This window comes from Otolemur garnettii, unplaced genomic scaffold (assembly GCF_000181295.1).
Source record: "Otolemur garnettii isolate 467f Iridium unplaced genomic scaffold, OtoGar3 scaffold00036, whole genome shotgun sequence".
Lineage (NCBI taxonomy): Eukaryota > Metazoa > Chordata > Mammalia > Primates > Galagidae > Otolemur > Otolemur garnettii.
In genome coordinates, this window is record NW_003852431.1 from 5,137,183 (window position 1) to 5,147,321 (window position 10,139).

The window sequence follows — 10,139 nt, forward strand, 5'->3', positions numbered from 1 at the left end:
GTTAACCAGTTTGATGAAAATATTTCAAATTGTATATGAAAACACCACACTGTACCCCATGATTGCATTAATGTACACAGCTATGATTTAATTAAAAAATAAAGAAGAAGAAGAAGAAGTTGTGGACTGTGGTGATTTTACTGAAGAGCATGTTGAAGGGCCCAGGATGGTGAGGAATGGTCTCAGAAAAATGTTAGACTCTGGGAGCTCTGGTACAAATTGAATGTCTCAGGCTTCTTGTGGAACACTATACACAGATGTCATAGGCATAACGTAATTTGTGGCATAAAACTAGAGTAGATTCAAAGGGAGATTAAAAGAAAATGAAACCAGAAGGTGGAAGACAAAATTTGATATTAATCCTTGAATTATTGGGAAAGCATTTTACACTAATTAACACCATCACCTACCCCCAAATTTGTTTATTGACAATTCTCTTTGAACTTAAGTTCCTTTTATTTTATCTATATTTGAAGAGAGGGGAATAAAGCCCTACTATTACATTCTGAACAACATCTACCTAAGTTCTTTATTATTTAAGGTGAGTCCTAGAAATTAACTTAGCAAACCTGAATGCTGATGATGTAGGTAAGGTTGTTTTAAGAGTTTACAGATTTGTTATTGCATTGTATTATTAACATTCTTTTGGAGTCATTCTAAGGCTGATTATAAACAATGTATTTTCTCTTAAGAACATAATTTATCAGCTTTCATTATGTTAATATTTCCAAAGCTATTTATTTTATGAAGATATAGTAAATAAATCATTCACAAAGATGGCCTTGTTAAACAAAAACCTAGAAAGCAAATGTATTTGCATAATATTTAATTTATAGCAAAACAAATTGCTGCATTTTAAATGTAATTTCAAATAAATTACATTATTAAATTTTACATCTAAGTCTCACTAATGAATTGATCCATTGGTTAAATTGTTTACATACTTTTGTTTGAGTAAGCTATCACTTGACATCACAAATCATGTATTACTCATTTCAAACTCTCACTTGGCTAAAAATATTATAAATCTCAAGCATTTCTTTTTGTCAAGCATTTCTTATTGTAATAAAAAGCTGCCAAATTAGGATAATGACAATTCTGGAAATGAGTATTTATAATTTTAATTAATGTGTGCATTAATAAGTTAATTCTGTCAATCATACTGGTACTTCAGGATATTACACTGGCTTTTGGTCTCTCACGAAAGTTATGTGATCTAAAATGTAAGTATTTTGGTCAAGAAATATTCATTTTTACTTGTTCCCCATATTTCCTACAAATTTAACTGCAAAACTTAGGGGCATGCCAAGGTTTTGTGTTAAATTACACACAACTTTGATCCTAGAAGACATTGTGTAATATGAAGTCAGAATGTGATAGTAATGATCAAATTTCTTTCAATTTTCTCATTGCCCTTGTTTATAAAAATAATATGTGAATTGATGTGTATCTAATTTTATCTTATTTTTGACACGCACATAGAATCATATCATTGGCTCAGATGATTATCCTTTTTTATATAACACTCTTATTTATTAAAATTAATAGAAACTATTTTTCTTAACTGCATGGAAGTCTCTTTGATATTTCAATAGCACATGAGAAAGGATTCACCCTTCCTTCATTTGGATATATGTATTCACTAATTGGAAGAACTGAAAGATCTCACCAAAGAGGCAAAACTAGAATCCTTTTGATTAAGGGTAGTTACTAACCATTTGTTGATCTGAGCCTGAAGCTATCCGATCAAACAGACTAAATTGTAATCCACAGACTCTGCTTTGTTTCATTTTATAATCCCTGTGCTATTTGTTATCTTAGATTTAACATGCCACAAGGATGAAAAAGAATATAGGAACAACTTGTACTTACTTTTGTCAGGGTTAAGAAATATCTCCAGAAAAGGTCAATTGCTCGCAAGCAGGTTTAGGTGACCGGTCAAAACAAAGCAATATCTTATTCACCTTGTACCATTAATATCTTATTGCATTTTAATTTATCAAAAGGAACTGTCCCTGATGTAGTTTAGTGGAGATGATTTATTACATGCAAAATAATTAGTGTTATCAACTATTTCACATATATCAAGTGAATAGATTAGACTGATGCAAACACCAAAGTTGAAAAATTAAAAGATAAAATCATTTTTAACTGCCCAGAAGAAATATTTGACAAAAAGGAAAATATAGAAAAAAACCCCAAAATGTATTTATCTGCAACTAAGCAAAAGAAAATGACGCTGAATGACAAAATATAAGTAAATTAATAATAAAATTTCCATTTTCTTAAGAAAAATATTCAAATTAATACATATTTTCAGTTTAATTCTCACCTATGTACATTTTTAAAAAATTTCCTGGCAGCATGATTAAATTCAGATTTAAGGCTAACCTGAGACAAAATTAATCTTCCTGAATGCATTAACCACATCTGTCAGAATTTGCACATGAGTCATTTATGTCATATAAGATTCAGTATCTTATAATACTGTGGCCATGTCATTTGCTCTGAAAGATTTTTCTAATGGTTCATATTGATATCAAATTGCATATTAAGATCCCTAGCCCAGCATGGAAATCCATTCTTCTCCTGGTTATACTCTTAAATAAAACCTGAAACTGAACAAAAGTAATCAAGGAATACAAATTTTGTCCCTGAAATACAACTCTTAGAAGTAAAAAAAAAAGAAAATAGAAGAAAGGTAAGTTGAGGAAAACTGTCGAGCATTGTGGGAAGATGCATTTCCATGTTGGCTTACCCCAGGAAGCTGGCCACAGAAGCAAACCAGGTGTGTTTTGTGGTCATGTGGGAGTTCCATGAAATTATTAGAAGAAAAAAATGCACTTTTAATCTAAGAAAGAGATAAAGACAGGCATCTCTACGAAGTTCCCCCCTGTTTCTTATTTCCCATTTTTGACTGTTAGCTCCACAGCTCATTAACTCCACCATACTCATTGGTCGTTCCTGGTCTTTGGCATCTACTCAGGGCCCCAGACATCATTCATCTTGGGTTGGATTCCCACTAAAGCACACCTTAAGCTAAGGGTTCAGTGCCAAGTCATTGATGTTCTGCATTTCAGAATCAGTAGGAAACTGTAAAGTTAGACAGGGATGGGAAATGGGTGCATCAAGGGTAAGTTATCATTCAGCCACCTCTAAGTATCACTTTGTGGTTAATCTTTGTGGGAAACTTTGAAAAACAATATATTAACAAAACTTATATCATAGCTCATAATTGTTTCAAGTTGCTGTAATTATTTCCATCTGTGTCTTGTTGAAGCTTGCTTTGGTTGGAGCAAGAGGGATGGTAATTACCCAGCAGTTCTAGCCTCCCATATGTGCAAAGCTTCATATCTATTATGCTCCACTTTCTGCTGTACCCTTTATTTGAATTTGAAAGTGCTACAGTGACCTGGCATGGGTGAAATATCAATCACAAAAGAGAAGGACAACAGCAGTTAGGGAAAATGATGAGCACAGGCTGTGTCCAGTCTATTTCTGCCTATGTGCTAATTAGATCCTTTCTCATCCTTTCTTTTTAATTAGGTTGCTAACTAAAATACCTGGCTCCATTTTTCTCTATGAGAATAAAGATGTCTTCTTTTCCAGAGGAAAATAAAAATGTCAACAGTTAAAGGATTTCACTCAAGGTGGTGGCTGACAGGTGTGAGTATTAGCAACACAAACTACAGATTTTCTTGCTGTATTTCTTTATGATTTCCTAAAAGACTAAGGTGTATTAGCAATACAAACTATTAATTTTATCTCTATAGTTCATTATAAGGCTGCATTTAGTGTTAACAATCTTTATCTATTGCAACTTTAAATTCCATTAATTCTCAATATTTCACCTGCTAGGTTGTTTCCCTGACCAGATAATTCAGGCTATCATTTCCCAGGTACTTTAGGTTGCCCTCTTTCACTGGTTTTGAGATTATAGTAGTTTGCCACCCTAGTCACTGTCAGTTATGGAGGTAGGAATAATACTGCAGTGAATCTCTTGAGTTCTGCATTTACTCTGCCCTGTTCTCATTGTGGAAGAGCAACTATGCAGCTGTCCAGAAACTATCCAGCCATTACTAATATTTTTCACACTTCATGGTTAGATACTTTCTGGACAGACCTTAGTAAATCCTCAGAGCAATTAGAATCAATTACCTGAACTAACATAGTATTGGTCAGGTAGTCTTTATAACTCTTAGTTCATTGAAACTATTATTGTATATCTTGCAACAATTATCCCTAATCTCACTCTCAGAGATAAATATTTCTGAAACAGCATATCCAAAGATCATAAAAATTAGAAATGAAAAAAAATAATCAAAGACTATACTGAGAAGAGACATCACTAATGACATGATCAAATTCCAGGACCTGTACATATCAGCCGTCAGTCACACAGTGACTTTCACAATCTTTATTTTCAGATGATGCTGCTTCCTGAAAGGTACCTGTTAATCATAGTGCAGAGTTCTTCAGCAGAGCCTTCAAGTGTGATCCAATTTCCATCAGCATTATTATTTCTGTGTTAATGGCTACATTGAAAAGCACAAGAAAATCATGTTTTTATAAGCTCATTATTACACCTCCATTTTGTGAAATGAGATATTTGGTCACAGGTAATGTTGTCTGAGTCTCTGTGCTAATAGGTAATTCTAATGTTCAGATGGTGCTAATGGCAGAGACATATCCTTTGGGGACATCTTGGTTTTGGTCACTAATGTCTTTACTCAGCCTTCTGACTCAGTAAATCAGGTAAAATCTGCTACCTCATAGGGAGCACAGGATGCATGATCACTTAATATTCTGTTATTACTTTATCAGACTGTACTAAGGCCCTACTGGGATGCCATCTTTATTTTTTTCCACAGTGATTGTTTCTCTACTGCAGAGTTCATGATGACTTTGCTTCAAAATGCTAAAATACATGTAGCAGGCAACTTCCAAAATGTTCATGAATTATTTATGTTTCCTAGTATACCATTTTTTAATCTGAATTCTTTCTGTAAGGATTGGATCTTGTCACTCATTTCTAGTAAGTATGGAGCAGATAGAGGAATAGTGTTCAGTATCTGAAGTTAGGTCACAGAGGGGTTGACTCCACTTCATGTGCCTCTCTCACCTTCATGCCTTCACTTGTGCTAGAGGAAAGTTATTTCCATGCTGACAGCTTCCCTGTGGAATGACCCACAGGACAAAGTGAGTCTTTAAAAACTAATTAGGACCTGAGATCTGCATTACAAAACCCCCCAAGAAACAATGCTGGCAATAGCTGTGGCAGTGACCTTGAATACCTACTTCCTTTCAATGGAGCTTTCAGATGAGATTCCAGCCCTGGGTTCCCTGTGAGAGATCTGGAAGTATAGGTACCCAGCAAATCTATGGCTAGAATCTGACCCAGAGAAGCTATGAAATAATAAATGTTGGTGAAAACTAGAAATATTTGAGTTAATTTTTACATGGGAATAGAAAAAATAAAATTACTTCAAATCTCTTGATGGAGTTTGCCAGAAATATCACAGGATACTTTATCTACCTGATACTTTTATTTCAATCAAAGCAATGGGATCATAAAGCTCGAAGAGCAAAGAACCTTACGCTGAAGCCTGTACCGGCTTCAGTGACATTTCATACTCTCACCCCTACTGCCATTTATTTATTTATTTATTTATTTTTTGTTGGGGATTCACTGGGGGGTACAAGAAACCAAGTTACACTGATTGACTTTGTTAGGTAAAGTCCCTCTTACAATCATGTCTTGCCCCCAAAAGGTGTGGCACACACCAAGACCCCACCCCTTCCCTCCTTCTCTCTGCCCCTACTCAAATTTTAAATTTTAAACACCTGCATAACTCAATCATTGGTCTTATTAGTTATGCATCTTAAAGGCAAGAAAGCTCAACAACTGGTGTGTATCTTTCTCAGTGGTATGATACACACAATTTTTGGCAGTAATGTCATGATATGACTGGATCCAGAAACTTTCCTGAAAAGGCAGACCTCTTACTCTTCCTGGGTTTGTTTCGTAATCTCTGGTTAACTTGCTTAATGGCGACTTCTTAATTATCAGTTAACATTAGCTACTTAACTTGATATCCAGTTAACAGATGGCATATTTTTAGTTCATGACTGTGCAGATCTGTGTAATGATCATATGAACAAGATCTCTGTGAACTGTATGAGGACAGAAAGCTGGAGAGCTGATAGCTTTGATTTAAGTGAATAAAAGAATATTGTTCTCTCTGTCATATAAAACCCAATTCATTTTGATCTTCCCTAATGAGGAGTATGGAAATGAAAATATTGGCCAAATAAATACTGATATATCATGCTCAGAGATGTGTTGAATTGCTTCAGTAAGTGTATTACACCATCCACAGCAGCTGAATTTGAGACTGCAACCTGATTAACTTCCTAACAACGTGCAGTTATCTATTATGGCACAGCTAGCTTTACAGAGGCCAGACAAATAAATTTAGATAGGGCAATAAACTTTACAAATTTCACATCTTTGTTGGTAACATTTACCTCTGCAATTCCTTAATTCTTTCCATAAGGCTTACTGATTTTTATTTATCATCATGCCATAATCATTTAACATTCTTAAAGGTTTCCTATTGCAATAGCTATTTTTCTGTAGATCCGAACGAATGCTAGAATCCTACCTGCTGACTACATCTGTCCAATTATATATTAATTTACTGGAAAATTAATATAAGAGACCTTTAGTCATCTTCAGGAAATTTCATTTATCATCTGATATTCACAAGATCCCACTCTTATTTTGGGTCACAATGGTATTTTGAGTTATTAGGTATTTAGTGTTACAGATTTCATATGTGCATTGCCAATCTCTTTGAAAGGAATTTAACTAATGAATGCAGGACTTCAGGTGGAGTTGCAGAGTTCTTTCTTAAGGTAAAATGTATCCTACAAATATGAACTCTGGGATTGTGAAATAAACTATGAACTTTGAAGTCTGAATTTCCATTGTGATGGAAGTATCAAGTATCTGTTTCTTAGCTGTCAAGTTTTTGCAGATCCATAAATTTAGTATTACTTGGTTTTATATCTATTTATATGCCTCTGGGAAAACATATTACCAATTGCTCTGACGATAGTTCTACCTGGCTTTGTGAATTATTTAATACGTTATGTTTTATGTTATGTTATCTTTGTCGTGTTATGACTTGTTTTCTTATAGAAGTTATGTGGCTTCAGATCATACATTTAATCTGTAACCCATATTGAGTTATGTTTGTATATGTTGTCAAGCAAAGTTCTATTTTCACTCTGCTGTATGTGGATACCCAGTTTTCCCATCTTTATTTCTTGAAGCTCATTTATAGAAAACTGTAAAAACTCAAACAAAATCCTATTAGAACTAATTAATAAATTCAATAAAGTTGCAGGATACAAAATAAACACATGATTTTTTTCTATTTACTAACAACAAACTATCTAAAAAGGAAATGTTACAAATGATGCAATCTACAATAGAATCAAATAAAATGTGATATGTAAATGCATTGGGATATTAGTCAGCCTTAAAAACAAGAAAAGTTTGTCATTTGCAATAGAGATGAACCTAAAGAAAATTATGCTAAGTGAAACAAGCCAGTTACAAAGGAAAAATATTTTATAATTCCTCTTATGTTAGATATTTAAAATAATCAAACTTAAAGAAGATGAGAATAGAATGTTTGCTGGAGCCTGGTTGCAGATTTTTGACCACTACTTGGATTTAGTGCTTGCCTTTTGTAGTTTTTACTCTCAAATCAGACCTGGCTTTATGTTTCTCCATAGCTTCAAACACATAGTTTATACTGTTATGCATACACACACACACACACACACACACACACGCACAAGCACAAACGCACAGAAATATATATAGTCCATACACAGGTATATGTAGTTCAACATACCTAGCTATTCCCAGAAAGAAGTAGGAAGTTTGGTCAAAACAAGGCAATTTTCCATAACAAGAAACAGAACAGCTCTCTCTAACAACTCTTGAATAGAACTACGGCTACTATAGTTAACTTAAACTTCATAGATTTGCATTTTAAATGTAATATCACTTCAGCTAGATAAGCAACGATATCAATTTCTCAGGATTACAAAATAAAATCATGTTCACACAAGAAGAACAGAATAAATGATGTTAAAGACCTTCTATTTTACTCCACTGACATTACAGAAAATTTGGTTTAGAATTGCCACGTACATTATCCTTCTAATAAGTTTTAACACATACTTCTTTCAGCTAGAATTCATCTATTTTCCATGCAAACTCATGAAGAACAAAGAGTTATAATTTTGCAGGCTGGAATGTACTACTCAACATCAAAATTCTATAATCTTATTACCTTGGCATTTTTTTCATTAAGTGAAGGACTTTTATTTCTAATGAAAAGTATGATTAGGAATTCTGCAAGTATATTATGCATCTTGGCCCCAAATGAAAGATTAATTATAAAATGTTCAAGAAGTAAATGAAATATGTTTTTTTCTCAGAAGCACTGGTGAAAATTATAAGAAAAACTATGCATTGTTAAAGAAATGCAGTTTTCTACTTACATAATTGTCAAGTTCTTACTAAGAAACACCAGGAGGAAGTTATGATTCTTATCAATATTTTCTAAATTTTTCACAGGTCTTGTTTACATTTGATAATGTAAAACCAGTGTCATTGAGCATTGATGTTGAGATTAAGAATAAAAAAATCCAGGGTTCGGCGATGCCTTTGTTTTTTCGAGTGATTCGAACTTATTGTATATAGATAGGACATATATATCAGTCTCATCTTACCAAAATAGGTTGCATAATCACCTTTAACAATATATTAGGCTCTTTTATCTTATATTATAATAAAGAATTCAGTTATTGGCACATATAATTATGCAGGTGCTTCTTAAAGAACTTCAAATCTATAAGCACACATATTCTTAACATTCCTAGGAAATAAATAATATTATTATCTTCATTTCAAATTTGAATCAGCTGAGACACTGGCAGTGAGGCCAAGGTCATATAGCTGGAACACTGTTAATCTATGATTTAAAAACAGATAGATTTGATAGAGGAAAGTGGACTTCAAAACTGGATTCTCGCCTGAAGGTCTTGGCTGCACACAGGAATCAAAAAATCAAGAATGAGCCTAAAGAGTAAGGCAAAACAAAGTTTACTCAAGTAAAAAGAAATAGAGGCTGCCCTATAGATAGGGCAGTCACTCTCTAGGGAGCAACAGAAGGTACCACTTTGTAAGTTTCTGGGGCCTTATTTTATACTTTTCTATTCTATTTTATATTAAGTAGAGGGAAGATTATTCAAAAGATTAATGGGAAAGAGGAGGGAAGTTCTCAGAACCAAGGTCTCCTACCCTTTCTAAACCATGCAGGGTAACTTCCAAGAGTCCCCATCGAATTTATAAACTATCACTGCACTGGTGGGAGTATTTTAATTTGTTAATATATAAAGCTGTATATAATGAGTCATGGGATTGCCTGTGGTCCTTTTTGGTGTCCACCTTGTTCTAGCTAGGTTTGGGCAGTTTCTCCACCACTTCCTGTTTTATGAGAGACCTTGGTATTATTGAACAGGGCCTGTCAGTTCCCTGTCTCAGTCTGACTTGAAGCTGTGCTCTTAACTACCATCTGAAACTGTCTAATAAACCATTTAGGGAACAAGGGCAATGTGTTAAATCACCTATCAGTATATATTGGCAGATGATACGCATCTCTGTCTTGTGATATATCAATTTGATTCTTCAATGACAAGCTCTACAAAATCACCCTCACAAAAATGAGAAAGTGGTGAATTAATTGAGAGAATTTAAGCAGAAATGGAAGAACATTATATCAGAGGTGTCAAGAATCAGGCCATCAGTACAATCTAACAAACACTAATGGAGCATCTCTTTAGAGCATGCACAGCCATCCTTTCCCTACACTTGTGTCACTGCTCATTATTCAAAGTGCAGAGAGAAATAATATGATTGACATAGTATGGGGTCAAACAGAAGACCAGGCAACTAATTGTTGTCTTAGCAAGACCACATCTCATGAGAGAGGTCTTTATTTTTCAAAGCTTTTTAGTGATGCTATTTCCAGAAAGGTGAAGAAGAGGGATGGATA